This window comes from Camellia sinensis, chromosome 8 (genome assembly GCF_055761805.1).
Source record: "Camellia sinensis isolate YWXY chromosome 8, ASM5576180v1, whole genome shotgun sequence".
Lineage (NCBI taxonomy): Eukaryota > Viridiplantae > Streptophyta > Magnoliopsida > Ericales > Theaceae > Camellia > Camellia sinensis.
The window spans coordinates 198,333,850-198,349,262 of NC_138968.1; positions in this window are offsets into that span (position 1 = coordinate 198,333,850).

The window sequence follows — 15,413 nt, forward strand, 5'->3', positions numbered from 1 at the left end:
AAAACCCTGATTGTTCGGAAATGTGCGAATTTAGTACGTCTTGTGAATAACTGCTCAGTGCGATTATATTCTGTGATTGGGGCTCTGAGGATGTGTAAATTGGGTCTAACATGTGACTGATTGTTTTGATATTATCTTTGACATCATGGGGATTAATATATGAATTTCCTTCTGCTTTGGCGACTATGAAATAGTGTGGAAAGACTCGATGGAGCGGGAAATTGAATATTGAACTGAATTGTAGACCGTAACCTGTTGAATGAATTGAGAACACGTGTATTGTGTTAGAAATTGACTGCTTCGATGTTATTATATCTTACAATCAGTATTATGGGGATATACGGAATATGTGCGTTGTATGGGTAATTACTTCGATACTACCTTTGTTGGTTAGGGAATCGGTGTCTGGATTCACTTTGAATTTCTGAAGACTTTTGACTGACCTTGGATAACTGTGATGAGTCACTGGACTAAATACCGAATCAGATTATGAATTGTGGAACTATTGAAGAATGAATTGAACTTTTGTGACAAGGGAATAGACCGAACTTCTGTGACAAGTTAGATAACATGTGAAATAAATATGTTAGTGACCTGCTTTGAAGAGGGTAATTGGTGAATGTGTGTCTAAGTATTTTTCGGGCCCAACAGGTCGAAGCCGAATATCAGATAGTGGCGGAACTACTTCAATCTCTCTATTTTGGGATGGAAATGGGAATATGTGACTACGAATTTTGTTGTGGGGCTACCTTGAGCACCCAAGGTATAAGTCCCGTTTGAGTTTTTGAATATGGGATTACTAAGTTGCCTGTCTCCCCCCTGTGAAATTTTCATAAGATGCTTGTAAACTAGTCACTGTTATATCAATAAGATTGCTCATTTGCATGAGGTCCCAGTGTCTATTGTTTTAGACAGAAATTTTAAAATGTGTTTGAATTTTGATGAGCCCTCAAGAGGCAATGAGAACTGAAATGGGATTCAGCACTACTTTCCATCCATAAATTGATGTACAGTCAGAAGGAACCTTTTAGATTCTGGAGGGAATGCTCCAAATGTATGTTTTAGATTTCCAAGGCAGTTGGGGAAATCCATCCATCATTGGCAAACTTTGTTTACGACAATAGCTAAAAGTTGAGTCTTTGACTGATTGAGAACAGGGTGTTGCCTGATTTTGAGATTGAGTGGATAACTAAAAAGGGAATGGAACCGTTGAATAAGAAAGTATTCTGAATTATTTTCGGCTACAGGTAAATTAAGTTTGGAAGACCAAACTTCCTAAAGCGGGGGAAACTGTAATACCCCTGTTCCGTAATGCGTTAATTAGCCCTTAATATGAATTTGATTATATGTTTGACATGATTTGGTGTGCCATTATGTGATATATGTGATTCTAGAATTCTATCTGTCCACCGTAGGAATATCTGTTTGAATAATCTGCTTTGGAATTAAATTGAGGGCCTTATCGTCTACGGAACTCGAAATTGATTACGCTATTGTGGTTGGCATAATTTTTAGAGCCTACGGTGAAATTTAATTGAAAATTGATTCTGGTCAATTTAAACTGATTAAATTGATAAATTAAGTACCCCATTATTTTATATTAAAATATTTGTTAGTGGGGCTTGTTGTATATTTGCATTGCACTCTCCTTTAGCTCTCTTAAAAACTCAAAATCTGAGTTAGACAATTGAGAGTGAGAGAGAGGCCGGCTATAGAGAGAGAAAGGAAGAGACTTGAGCAATTTTTTGCTCTAGCTTGGGAATTTAAAGATTTAACTCAAGAATTGACTAGAGTTTGGAAGATTAAAGCTCCTAGGTGAGTAACCAACCCCTAACTCATGAATTTGAGTTGTGATTTCGTGAATTGAAGATTAATTTGTGATCTAGAACATGAAAGGAGTTGGTTTTGATGAATTTGAAGACTATATATGCATGCATGTATGTATTGTTTTGAATTTACATATTTGAGCTTGAATTACATGACTCATGTTTCAATTTTGGTTGAAATCCATGTATTTGACCATCTTTTCATCATATGAGACGAGAATGAAGGTTATATGTCACATGCATGTACAATCCATGGAAGTAAAAGCTTTGAATGCATGAAATGGTTACATTGGTAATGAGTTGGCGGAAAATGAGCCATGCATGTAGATAAATTATGAAATTGAGCTTCAATATGTTGTAATTCTATGTTTGTACCATGTTAGTACATGATTATGTGAAGTTTGGACCGAAATCATGCATTTAGAGCCTTTGAATGTCGAGATGAAGCTCAAGAACTCAATCTGGAAAACCCAGATTTTCGATGTCCGCTTGAGCGGGTGAAGTGCCGCTCGAGCGGACAAATCGAGCTCCCAGCATTTTCTGCAAACATGGTTCCCGCTCGAGCGGGGAAGTTGACGCTCGAGCAGGGAGCTATGTAGACAGGCAGTCCGCTCGAGCGGTCGAGTTCACGCTCGAGCTGGAATTGAAGGCAACCAGTACTTTCGCAGACCTAAGGGTCCGCTCGAGCGGGGAAGTCCACGCTCGAGCTGGGACCCTATTTTCTGAAATCCTGTTTTTGCATTTTGTGTTCTGTTTTCCGTTCTCTTTCACTTGCAAGCACTCTTAGGCATATGTTAAGCATTGTAAATGAGTTAATGAGATAATAATAAAGCCTAAAGAGGAATATGTGAATTAAAGAACGGATTGAACTGTTAATAACCTTTTTGTGTTCATGAAACGTGTAGGGTCAAGCTCCAGGGCAAATCCACAAGCCGATCACTGTGAGTAATATCGATATTTGAATGCTTGTGAATGTCCAATTGTCTATTCCCTTATAAGCTTTATGAATTGCTAATTGGGATTATGGACGTAAGTCTGATATGAATAAACATAAATGGACCCAAGGTCGTTTTGATAAACATAAATGGACCCAAGGTCGTTTTGATAAACATAAATGGACCCAAGGTCGTTTTGACATGAATGAGTGGGCCGAAGGCCATTTTGAAATGAATGAGTGGGCCAAAGGCCGTTCTGACATAAATGAATGGGCCAAAGGCCGTTTTGACACGAATGTACGGGCTGAAGGCCGTTTTGACACGAATGTATGGGCCGAAGGCCATTTTGACACGAATGTATGGGCCGAAGGCCGTCTTGATACGAATGTATGGACCGAAGGCCGTTTTGACATAAATGATTAGGCTGAAGGCCGTTTTGTCATAATCGAATGGGCCGAAGACCGTTTTGACGTACGTAATTGGGCCAAAGGCTGTTTTGACATAAATGATTGGGCCAAAGGCCGTTTTGACATAATCGAATGGGCCGAAGGCCGCTTTGACAAGAATGGAGATCTGAATGGGCCAAAGGCCAGAATGTTTGGAGTTACAGTCACTTGATTTATATTTAGCTATATATCTGTTAAGTAGGAAAATGAATTGGGCCCAAGGCCGTTTGGAGTATGTTGTTCTACATATTGTTTATATGACTTCTATATTTGACATTATTCACTGGCTATCGCTCACACTCATTCATGTGTTTGTAGGTGAGCCAAGAGAAGTCCAAACCCAGCCCCAATGAAGCCTGCCAGGAACAACATGAGTTTGGAGAGTCAGCCTTGTGTCTCACGCACGAGACTCAACCTTGCCATTCTGTTATGTATTTCCATTTTGTCTTGTTGGCAAGGATCTTGTGTATATCGGTATGTAGTTGTGATATGGGTTGACTCAGCTTAGATGATCCTGTCTGTAAAGGATTTTCTGGTACTGTATTTCGTTGTGGGTTATTAACGTATATGCGTATGGTTTGTTTTAAAGTGCATATAAGCACAGCTCTATGGACAAAGTTTTAAATTGCTTCCGTTTGGCCCCCATTAACTCTGTTAAAATACATTTGGTTTGGTTTGAGACTGTAGGTAATCTCATGATTACTGGCCAGTTACGTCCTTAACCCATGGGGGCGGGTTCGGGTCGTGACAGACTTAGAGGTTGATGAGGATGCCTCGTATGAGGAGAGACCGGTTCAGGTCTTGGATAGGAGGGATCAAGTCTTGCGAGGCAAGACCATCCCCTTGGTAAAGGTTTTGTGGAAACATCACGGAGTGGAGAAAGCCACTTGGGAACGTGAGGTGGATGTCCGCGAGAATTATCCGGACTTGTTTGTTGATGTATAATTATGTATTGAGATTTTGTAATATTATTAAGCCTTAAGAGCACTGTATATGTCTTAAGTTGTGAAACAAAGTGATGTTTTGGTTTATGAAAATGTTGTAGAACTTGCCTTAAAAAATGGAAGTTTGTTTTAACATCGTGTGTGTTAAATATATTGTGGAAATGAAAACATGACATTAATGTTGCAGATGTGGTAGAATTGTGGAAAATGTGTTGAAATTAGTAAATTTCAAGGGAATGCATGTTGATAATGCAGGTTGATATATGTATAATGTGTTTTGCCTCTTGAAAAGGAGATGAGATCGACCAGTAATGAGTCGGGTTGTTTAATGTTGTGTTATAACATTATTGGAAATTGAGGAAAACTTGTTTTTGAAAACTTGTATTTAATTTCGGGGACGAAATTCTTTAAGGGGTGTAGACACCCAATTTTTGACCGTCCTCAAGACTTGGACGTCACCGTTGGAACACTCGGTGATCATTCGTGCTTGTGTTCGTCTCGAGTTCCCGGAGGTCTCGGCTGCGCGCCTCGCCTCAGGATCTCTCGACTCGACTTTTCGGTGTCTGGTTTTGCACCAAACACTTGTGTTTTCGCCTTGAAAGGCAGGGAATGGCTTGTTGGCCATTCCCACACCCCACCGGCTATCCCCTCACATCACCGGCCGTTTATTGGTGCCACCGGCAGTGGTTTCTTAAAACCAATGGCCGGTCGGCACTATATTTTGCCGACCGGCACTTTGTTTTGGTCGGTGACCTTTTTTTGCTGGCCGGTGTGACCCTTTTGCACCCTTCAGACTTGGTGCATGCCAGCTGTGCCAGCTGGAATGCACCAACACTCCTCCCCGTGCATGATATGGCTGTTTTGCCCCTTTTGCCCCCTTTTGGTCAAAGCTTCTTGAGGAAGCTTGACCCTTTGTCTAAGCTTCCTCAAGAAGCTTGGCCACCTGTCCTAGCTTCCTCAAGAAGCCTTGACACCTTTGCCCCCTTTGCCCCTTTCACTTAGCTTCTTTGAGAAGCTTGAGATCATTTCTTTTGCCTATATAAGCACCTCTCTTCTTCCATTGTAGAGGGTTGGAGTTTTGAACATAAAAACCAGAGCTTATATACATATACATCTGATATACACACTCTCTCTCTATATTTCCCTCTCTCTCCTCCCTTGTGTGTGTTTTCTTGGCCTAAAAGTGCATTTTGACCTTACTTTTGCACTAATACACACACCATTACACCTTGCTCCGAGATTGAGAGGCATTGAGCGTTGTTTTTTGAGATTTTGGACTGATTTTGCTCAGTAGAGTGTGGCTGGACCAACTGTTCTTGAAGTGTTCTTCAAGGGTAAGACTTTCACTTTATTATCCCCAATCTTGCATTGGTTCTTGACCTGTCTTGCATGCTGATTCAAGCTTTGAGTATAACATAAAAAAGTCTTACATTTTCTTGCTTAAGAACTTTCATTAAGGGTGTTTTGGGGTTTGGGGTCGAACTCACCCTCTTAGGCCTTGTTTGGCCCTTTTGGTGCTTCCATTGTTAGGCTTTATTTGCTTGAGTGTTTGGTTCTTTTCACCACTGAAATCCAATGGATTTTCAGTGGTAAAGAAGAGGGTTTGAGGTCTTGCATAGGGGAGGGACACCCCTCTCCCTTGGTCTCTCTCTTGTTTGCATATTTGGCTCAATGTGGTAGCATGCATGTCTAATCTTGTTTAGCTTCATTTCAGAGCTTATTTGGTGTTTATACAACATGTTTTACCTCTGTCTCATGTGGGTTTGTTGGTCTCTTTCATGCACATTATACTTGCTTTATATCTTCTCAAGGTTGCCTAGAGGTATGCCATACATTAAGGCCATGATTCTCGCATGATCTAGCCTAATATTATGAAGGTATTAGCATCATTTTGCCATGTTCAAGATCTGTTGGCCACTGTTTCAGTCATGCTTGCCATGTTTGGTGTCACCTCTTTGCATTTTGGCTTGAGAGCCTTAAGGGTATGGGTCATGAACATGCATTGGTTAGGCTATTTCGGTGATTTGGAATCACTTAGCATATCATTTCAGTCCCTAAACCATGCTTGTATACTTGCATTCATCGCTCCTCTCATGCTTTGAAGTTGTACCCTCTTATGCCTTGAAACGTGCATTGTGTATGCCTAGGTGTTTGTTTCATTTGGGATGCCATATGTGTGGGTTTTGGAGCTCTTTTTGCATGCTAAAATTCTGTTTTTAGTTGTATAGTTCATGCCATGTTTGTTTGGGTTAGTGGTGGTAGAATGCCCTTTGTTATGCCTTAGCTTTGGCCCCCCTTTTGGCTTGCATGTTTGTAGTGCATTTTGTCCATCACTTGAGGCACTTTTAGCCACTGTTTTTGGGGGTGTTTGAGGCCTCCCATTTCAGTCTAAGTCCCTTCTTGGACATGGTTGTATGTTTGACTTGTTGCCTCTAATTGCATGCGTGCATTGTACCATATTAGCATTACGTGATGAGTCGCATTGTAGCATTGCATATTAGGAACATTGTATGCTTGCCATGATATGTTGCATTACATTTGGCATGCCTTGTTTTTTTTGTGATATGTTGCATTTTCGAGCCATGTTTGCATAACATGCATTGCATTGCTTGGTTTGGGGTGTCAAACCAAGTGTGAGGGTTAAGAAGTATTCATACTACGAGTGATGTAACATGCCTTAACTCTCAGTCACCGAGACCCTTGACCTTGACATGATAGGGTCTTGGTCTTCATTCGTGTGTTGCATGCATTTTCATTGAATCGCAACCTTGGCTCCTTAGGCCATAACGCATCAAAATGCATGATTGATGGCCCGAGGGTCGAGGGTCATGCTCCCTTGAGTCCCTTGCATGATAGGGAGTGTGCCCGCGCATACATTTGTTTGAAATTCCATGCCATACACTGTCTGTCCTTGTTGTTGTCAAAAACCAGTTTCTGCAGGGAGTTCTTGCCGACCGGCACTGTAGAGTGCCGACCGGCCATGGATTGGTGGCCGATAATATGAAACCCCAGCCGATGGATAAGTTCCATAGCCGGTGTGTATTCCCTCTAGCCGATGGTGTCCTACAGGGTTCAGGGAACCTGTCCCAGGATTTTGGCAGTTTTCAGAGAAGCAGGGCAGTGTAAACAGAGGCAGCAGTGGTATGGTACGGGCTTTCGGGGCGAGATAAATCCGAGCATGCATCATTCACGCATCCCGAGACGGGAGCTGCGGCCATCTTCTCTTTGCATTTAATTTGTTAATTAGATTAGAAATTTTGTAATAATTAATTTAGTATTATTTATTCGGACTGTAATATTTATTTGGACCCTCCGAGTAAGGGCAATTGTGTAATAAGTGTGGGTGCGTGTGTGCATGTCTTCCAACCCTACGTCTTTCTTCCCTTTTATTTACCCGCTTATGATGGTAGACTAGGACATATTTAAATTAGCATACCTTATGCTATGCATGCGTGCATCCACACATTTGTCTTACATGAATCAGGCTCGGCGCATCACTCTAACTGCATTTGTATTTTAATTTCAAATTGAATACGTATTAGTTATAGCATTTCACATGTCATTATAGATTAGCCGAGCCTATCTTAGTTGTATTTTGCATGTGTTGCATTAGCCATCTTAACATGAACTAGGATCATGCATACGTTTACTAACTAGTTTCTGTTTTGGCTTGGAGTACTCTGTAAGTTCTTTTGCTTTAGCATCCTTCCATGCGTGTGAGTGTTGCCATGATAGCATGATTACCATGAGGCTAGCTGCTTATGCGATATAACTGCTTGAATGCCTGTGGGTGAAGGTTGGATTGTCTGAGTTGGAATAGCTCATTGAAATCCGTGTTTTCAGCCTACTTGCGAGTAGCAAATTCCAAAACTTTTTTCAAAACAAACGGATATGCAATGCTTATTTTCAAATTAGGCGATCTAGTCTATACTTTTGTGCTGTGCGCATAACATAGTAATTCTAGGCTAATAATCGGGATAAGAACACATAACATTTTCAAAAACGAATATCACGGTTAGTAGAGGCCGATCTTCGGATCGGGCGAGAGAGGGTGCTCATAGCTGACCTTCCCCAATCGTACCCTAGCTCCCGAGCCGAGGCAACTTTGGTGATGACGGACACGTGGCCTTTGGCACAGAGTCAGGGTTTCCTAAATTCCCCCTTAAAAAATATTTAGGTGGCGACTCTGTATCTGGCAAAGCAGTCCATGTTTGGCACTTCTTTTCTAAAAATCTATTTTCTCAAAACGATTTGCCAGATTTGGACTCTTTGGTTCAGATTAAGAACCGTGACACAAAATTGAGTCCGAACTGCAGCACGAGGGCCTCACGCGGGCGCGTCTACAAGGGGGGGAGGTTATAGCGATCCCAGTTGTCCCTTTACTGTTCAGTTGTATTCCAGACTCGGTTCCGTGGAATTGGTAGTTGTATCTATCTTGTTGTCGTCCCTTAAATCCATTTGTTTGAGTTTTAGGATGTGTTGGGCTTGGTTGTTATAGGTTGGTAGAGCTTTAGCTCCCATTGTTGTTGCCTAGTTTTTGAGTGGTCCGCTCGAGCGGGTCATTTTGCGCTCGAGCGGGGTTTACACCCTTCCAGCATTTCGAGTCCCTGCAAAACTTCTGCAGGTGTGTTTTCTACGCTCGAGCGGGTTTCTTGCGCTCGAGCGGGTTGAGCTCGAGCAGGCTTGTTGGCGCTCGAGCGAGTAGTACCTCGTTGGTGAAAGTTCTGGGAGATGAAAATCTACGTTTGAGCGGACTGGTCTTTCACGCTCGAGCAGGTGTGCTTTATCTTTGTGTCTTGGAGCTCTAGCGGGAATTCTTACGCTCGAGCGGACCCAGTTTTCTGTTCTTGACGCTCGAGCGTCCTGTTATCCGCTCGAGTGGGTGTATGTCGTATATCAGTTGGCAGCTGGGCGTTTTAAAATCACTTCTTACATTCTCTTTCTCTCTCTTACTTTCTAAAAACACTTTTTGAGAGCTTCTCTCTCTAGGGTTTGATCTAGTTAGAGTGTCTCCTTACCCTTCGGCCTTTGTAAAGAGTGTGTTGATCATTGAGGGCTTCGTTTTGATCCGAGAATCTTGGTGTTTGGAGCATTTTCGTTTTCTTCTCCTTCTCCGTTTGAGCTCTAACTTCGAGGTAGGGATATCCTACTCCTCCTTATGAGCTTTGTCTTTGAATTTTAGCATTTTGATATGTTGGGGGTAGTTGGGTAATTTTGAGAAAGTTTGGGTCTTTGTGTAATTTTTCAAAAGATGGGTTTTATTTATAATTAAACCTATATGCATGTTTGGCATAGAGAAATGATATACATGATGAACTATAGATGAAAATGGAACCATGGGGTTGTTATGTTAATTATGGGAAAATACCCTAATTAGTTGGATAAATTAATTCGTATAATTAATTTTGAGAAATGAGGAATTGAATTGAGAGTATTCAAATTGAAAAGATTATGGGATTAACAGGTGTAGTTGGATTCATTTAATCGCTCATCTAAGTTGAATGTTGATAATATATCCATTTGGTGCATTTATTTTATGTTTAGAAATAACTGTTTTGGGCTATCGGTGGAGGATAGTCTTGATTGTTGTAGACAATGCATGATGATAAGGCAAACTAAAACTAATCGATTGAGTATGCTATCGAATATAGCGGTTGGAATAATACATCGACTTTATGTATTGGTTGTTTATGTATATGATCTATGTTTATATACATTGTGTGTGTGTGGGAGGAGATAGGGGATGTACTCCACGGTTTAGGGGAAGATAGGGGATGGACCTCTAAACCGGATTTCGTGTGACATTGATACAGCACTACAATGTATATCAAGTGTTGATTATGGAAGTGCTTAAATTGATTTGATATAGCACTAAAATATATATCATTATCAATTGTGAAGTATAGAAGTGTTTCTATGTTATGTCGATACAACACCAAAATGTGTATTGTTCGTATAGTATGGAAGTGGTTTATGTGTTATTGATACAGCATCAAAATGTGTATCCATCATGAATTTCGAAAGTGTTTTTAAGATGAGTCTTATTCTCATTAAGTTATTTGACTAAGTGTTGAGCCTTGTTTTCAAACTCAAGGTTGAAAAAGAAATGAGAAATGAAGTGTAACATGGACTTAAATGTCATGAAACTGAAATGTGATATAAGTGAATGTATCGGTGTTGACCATCTATCAACTGCTAATCTTTTAGTCATTTTTCATAGCTGATTTAGTGTATTTCTACTGGGCTATGGCTCACCCTTTATGGGACATCATTTTCAGGTACAGGTAGCATGCCACCTCCAAGGACATAGCTTGGGAGGCTAGAGGCAGACAGACTGCTTTTGTTGTTTGCTTTCTTTTGATGTATTACATATAAATTCAAGCCAAGGGCTTAATATGTATTGATTTAGCACTCTTCTTTTTGTAACCAAGTGTTAACTTGGAAAGCTATAAGCTCGTAGGGCACTTGCTTTTGTTGTTAACATGTAATACTTTTGTAAGAACTACTCTGATTAATGGAAAGATGGTTGGTTTCTTTTATGTCAATGCATGTCTAAAGTGATGGGTTTTACATATTATTTTGAGGGCGTTACACTCATTACGGGTGCCCCTAGCTCTCCCTCGGCTGCGCGTTGGAGCCTCCTGTCTCCCTCTCCCTGCTGTCGGAGGAGGCACTGATGGTCCAGTTGCAGCTCTTGCTGGAGCGTCCGGTGAGGCTGGGATCTGAAAAGGGCAGTTTGTCAAAATATATCAGTTGCGGTGCATATCAGATGTAAAGATAATATGCAGTATGTAGTATATGGATGTAGTGTATGGGAGCAGTGCTTGAATGCAATGTATCAGATCAGTGCAGTGTGGAACAGATTACAGTTGAAATACTAATGTATTAGCAGGAAATTTCATGACATGAAGTGCGAACTAAAGGAAATTACCGGAATCCTGTAGAGGCTGAGCAGGTTCATGCTGCTTTGCACCATCTCCATCAGGGAAGCCACTAGCTCGAGAGCCTGCCCGGTGTACTCTATAGGTGCCTGCAAGTGCGTTGAGAAGATCAGTGTTCTATAAAGCATAATTGAAATGAATGGAACATGCAAAATGTAAAGTGTGGTACATACTGGAGTTGGGCCTTGAACCCTAACAAGCTCGTGCCCGACTGGTGCGGGCTCAATGGTGATCTGGTAAGCCTCCCTGGTATGCCGCCAACAGGTGAGTGTGTGTAGACACCCCATTTTTGACCGTCCTCAAGACTTGGACGTCATCGTTTGAACACTCGGTGATTATCCATGTTTGTGTTCGTTTGGAGTTCCCGGGGGTCTCGGCTACGCGCACTGCCTCAGGATCTCCGAACTTGACCGTTTTGTGTCTGGTTTTGCACCAAACACTTGTGTTTTGCCTTGGAGGGGCAGGGAATGCCTTGTGAGGCATCCCCACACACCACCGGCAGTGGCTAGAGGTCACCGGCTGATTTTTGTTGCCATCGGCACTTTTTGTTGCCGGTCGGCACTGTTTGTTACCGGTCGGCACTAAATTTTGTCAAAATGACATTTTTGGGCAGCCGACCACTGTTCATCTACTTTATGTAGATATTTTGTGCCAGCTGTGATAGCTGGCACCAACTCTGCTTCCCTCCATACACGTGTATGGAGGGATTTCCCTCTAAGCAAGCTTGTTGTATAAGCTTTGCAAAAGGGAGTTCTATAAGAGGAGAGGCCTTCTCCTTGCTCTAGGTTAGAGACTTTGAAGGCAAAACCAGAGCTTACATATATAGATACACCCTATCTCTATATCTCCCTCTCTCTCCTCCTTTGTGTGTGTTTCTTGGCCTAAAAGTGTGATTTTACCTTACTTTTGTACCAATACACACACTATTACACCTTGCTCCGAGATTGAGGACTTTGAGGGTTGATTCTTGAGTTTTTGGGCTGTTTTTGATCAAAAGAAGGGGGCTGCCTTGGCTGTTCTTGAAGTGTGCTTCAAGGGTGAGCATTTTACTTTAGTTTCCCCAAACTTGCACTAGTCTTTTACCTATCTTACTTGCTGATTTAGTTTTTGTGCATAACATAAAAAAGGCTTGTATTTTCATGCTTAAGAACTTTCATTAAGGGTCCTTTGTGGTTTGAGTTCAAACTCACCCTCTTAGGCCTTATTTGGCCCTTTTTGTTGCCTCTTTGGTAAGGCCTTGTTTGCCTAAGTGTTTTGGTCTTCTCACTACTGAAAACCAGTGGATTTTTAGTGGTGAGGAAGGTGGTTTGAAGTCTTGCATAGGGGAGGGACACCCCTCTCCCTTCATTGTCTTGTTTCCTTGCATTTTGGCTTAAAAGGGTAACATGCATGCTTTATCATTTTTTGGCCCCATTTCAGAAGTTTTTTGGGTGTTTTGGGTCATATGTGATCTCTGTTTTTGGCCGGATTTGTACCCATTTGCATGCTTAACATACTTGCTTTACATTCCTCCATTTGGCCTAAAATTGTATCTTGTGTTTAGGCCATGATTCTTGCATGTGTTGGCTTGGTTCCATGAAGATGTTGGCATTATTTTACCATGTTTAAGGTCTGTTGGCCCTTTATTTCAGTCATGCTTGCCTTGTTTGGTGTCATCCTTTTGTGTTTTGGCTTGTAAGCTTTGAGCATATTGACCTCTAGGATGCATAGCTATGACCATCCTTATGATTTGCCATCATTTAGGGTCACATTTCAGTCCATGAATCATGTTTATATGTGTGCATGTATGACCTCTTTCATGCCTTGAGGGTATGCCCTTTTATGCCTACATATGAGCCTTGGTGCATACATCTCTTTGGAGCCACTTTAGCTGCCATATTAATGGGTTTTGGAGTCCATCTTTGCATGTTAAATTTCTATTTTGGCTTGTCCAAGTCATGCCATGAGTGGTCATGTTGGTGGGAGTGAAGTGCCTCCTTTTTGTGCCTTAACTTTAGGACCATTGGCTTGATTGTTAGCATGAGTATTGGTCCACCTTTTAGGAACTTTTTGGCCACTGTTTTGGGGTGGATCAAGGCCTGCCCCTTTATGGTATAAGGCTCTCTTGCATGCTTGTCTTATGTCCATTGCATAATTGTTTCATTAAGTGTTGTATTATGTTGACCCTTTGGCTTAAATTGTCCATATTTACATTGCACTTGCATCTTGTATGTCTAACATTGCATGCTTGCCATACTAGTTGCATGACACTTGGCATGCCTTGCATCTTGATATCATGTTGCATTTTGAGCCATGTTTGCATAACATGCATTGCGTTGCTTGGTTTGGGGTGTCAAACCAAGTGTGAGGGTTAAGGGGCGTTCATGCTATAAGTGATGTAATGTGCCTTAACTCTCGGTCACCGGGGCCTTTGATTTCGACATGATAAGGTCTTGGTCCTCATTTGTGTGATTGCATGCATTTTTACATCAAGTGGCAAGCTTGATCTCTTGGGCTATCATGCCCCATTGATGGCTCGAGTATCGAGGGCCATGCTTCCCTGAGTTCAAAGCATGATGGGAAACATGACCATGCTCACATGTGCCTGAAATCCCATGCCATATACTGTCTGTTCTCTGCTGCTGTCAAAACTGTCTCCTGCAGGAAGTTTCTGCCGATCGGCAGAATTCAGTGCCGACCGGCCTTTGGTGAATGGCCGATAAATCCAGAAGCAGCCGGTGGAAATTATGCACTGCCGGTGGGAATTTCCCCCAGCCGGTGGTCCTCTGCAGTATGCAATAAACCTGTCCCAGCACTTTGGAATTTTTCAGAGAGATAGGGCAGTGTAAACAGAGACAGCCTTGGTATGGCACGAACTTTCCGGGCAAGGCGGGTTCGAGCATACATCATTCGCGCATCTCGAGGCGGAGGCTGCGACCATCTCTCTCCTTCATTTTGCATTCGTTCTATTAATTAAGTAGAAATTCTGTAATAATTAATTTATTTGTTATTCGGACTGTAATATTTATTTGGTCCCTCCGCGCGAGGGCAAATCTGTAATAAGTGTGGGTGAGTGTGTGTATGTCTTCCAATCCCACGTCTTTCTTCCCTTTTATTTACCTGCTTATGATGGTAGACTAGGGCATATTTAAAATTAGCATACCTTATGCAATGCATGCGTGCATTCATACATTTGTCCGGCATACACTGGGCTCGGTACATCATGCTAACTGCATTTGTATTTCAAATTCCAAATTGAATACGTGCATCAATTGGTTGTATTTCACATGCCATGTTTAGGTTATCCGAGCCTACTCTAATTACATATTGCATGTGTTGCATTAGTCAACTTGACATGAACTAGGACATACATGTTTGCTAACTAGTTTGTTGTTTTGGCACGGAGTACGATGTAAGTATTTATGCTTTAGCATGCCGCATGCGTGTGAGTGTTGCCATGACAGTATGTTCGCCATGTGGCTAGATGCTTATATGAGATAAACTGTTTGAATGCCTGTGGGTGAAAGTTGGATTGTTTGAGTTGGAAAAACTCGTTGAAATCCATATTTTAGCCTACTTGCGAGTAGCAAATTCCAAAACATTTTCCCAAAACAAACGGATATGCAATGTTTCTTTCCTAAATTAGGCAATCTAATCTATACTTGTTTGCTGTGCGCATAACATAGTAATTCTAGGCTAATAAATGGAATAAGAACACATAACGTTTTCAAAATCGGATATCATGGTTAGTAGAGGCCGGTCTTTCGAACCGGGCGAAAGGGGGTGCTCATAGCTGACCTTCCCCGATCGTACCCTAGCTCCCGAGCTGAGACAACTCTGGTGATGACGGACACATGGCCTTTGGCACCGAGTCAGGGTTTCCTAAATTCCCCCATTGTAAAATATTTAGGTGGCGACTTTGTATCTGGCAAAGCAGTCCATGTTTGGCACTTCTTTTCTAAAATCTGTTTTCTCAAAACGATTTGCCAGATTTGGACTCTTTGGTTCAAGATTAAGAACCGCGACACAAATCGAGTCCGAACTGTAGTAGCGGGGTCCCTCGCGGGCGCGTGCTACAGTTTCTGGCGACTCTGCTTGGGACTTAGAGAGCTTGACTCGAACTCGTGATATCCTGCTTTGATTTTGTTTATGTGTCTCTTTGCATTTGCATTTACATTGGTGCGCCTAGGAACACAGTGTTTGCCATCTGCCATTCCTGAACGGTTTGCCGGAGGCTTGTCTTGTCAAGGCATGACCATAAGGCTGACCGGTTATGGGCTCTGACAGTATGGGAAGACAAACCCCGGTTTTACCGGGGCACCCTTTTTCGACCATTTGACCT